The sequence below is a fragment of the Nicrophorus vespilloides genome, unplaced genomic scaffold (genome assembly GCF_001412225.1).
Source record: "Nicrophorus vespilloides isolate i.1.1-1 unplaced genomic scaffold, Nicve_v1.0, whole genome shotgun sequence".
Classification (NCBI taxonomy): Eukaryota; Metazoa; Arthropoda; class Insecta; order Coleoptera; family Silphidae; genus Nicrophorus; species Nicrophorus vespilloides.
In genome coordinates this window covers 9,462-10,836 of record NW_017100006.1, presented here as the reverse complement: position 1 = coordinate 10,836, position 1,375 = coordinate 9,462, and positions in this window count along the sequence as shown.

Sequence of the window (1,375 nt, the reverse complement as noted above, 5' to 3'; positions counted from 1 at the left end):
AGTCGTGGAACAACACTTACTAGAATGACGTTATGTTTTAATTAAACATTAGCAAAGAGGTAAATTTTTATATATTTTTTTTTACTAATTAATAATTCAATTGTTATAATATAACCTCGAATTCTTGTAAGCGTTGAATGCAAATTTTCTCTAATCTTCCCTCTTTACACAACAATAGATTATTCTGATTAATTTCCAAGCGCATGTTTCATATTTGATTATTTGCATTCAGAAAATTGTAAATATGTAGTAATAATGTTTAGGAGATTAGTAATAATAATTATTTATTAAATAATACGGAAAAATATATTTTTTTTAAAATTTAATATTGGTATTAGATTGGCATAAATACATGGAGAATATTTGAAAATTTGATATTATACCCACAAATATTGAGTAATACAGTAAAACTCTAGTATTCTTGAATTCTAACTTAAATGTTTTTTTTGGATACAATATGAATTCTGATTTTATCATTGATAAAAAAATGTACTAGTTTTTGTGGGTCTCTGAAAACCTGTGAGTTAATGTAAATTAAATGTTTATAAGACGCCCAAGATTTATAATTAAAACAACAGACGTTACTAAAAAGTTCCATTTAAATTTATCATTATTTACTAATTTATTTATTTAATTTTTTTATTAGACAAAAGGTTATGCTTTTACTAATAATTTATAATGATTAATAAAAACATGTTATTAAAAAAACTAATTCGTAACTAATTTGTAACTTGATTATTACTTAAATATTTTGACAAATATATTAGATATATTGGAGTGAAATACTAGAATTGATAATATTTGTTATTTATTTTATAAAGTTTAAATATTACTTGCCAAATCAATTTTTAATAAACATCTATTACTTACTTGGCGAGTAGCAAGTAGTACGTTAGCACAATGCGAGCGTATTTTTCGTTATGATATTTCAGTGAGAGTCTTATCTACAGTTGTATACTTTATAAAGTAAGACAGATTTGATTTTTTAATACATAAATGTCTTTTTTTCTGGATTTTACAAGGATTCTTATTTAAATTCAAATAGAGCAAGCATTATTGGTCATTTAGTTTAATTTTTGTCATTTAGTTAATTTAACTTTATAATAAACTTTTCCGGTGTATATTTAATTATTATGATTTTGGACATTAATAATTACTTAAATTTCTTCATAGATAATAAAATTTTAATTGACCAAAACAAAGAATTTTACATGATTTTTTATAAATGTAATTTATTGTTTTACAGTTAAGTCACTTTTTATGTTATAAAGTCCTCAATTAATCCGGCAAATTCAACAGATTGATTTTTCACAATATACTCAGAACGCCAACTTTTAGTTTTGCTTAGACATTCAAATTTCGTGTTTTATTTTGA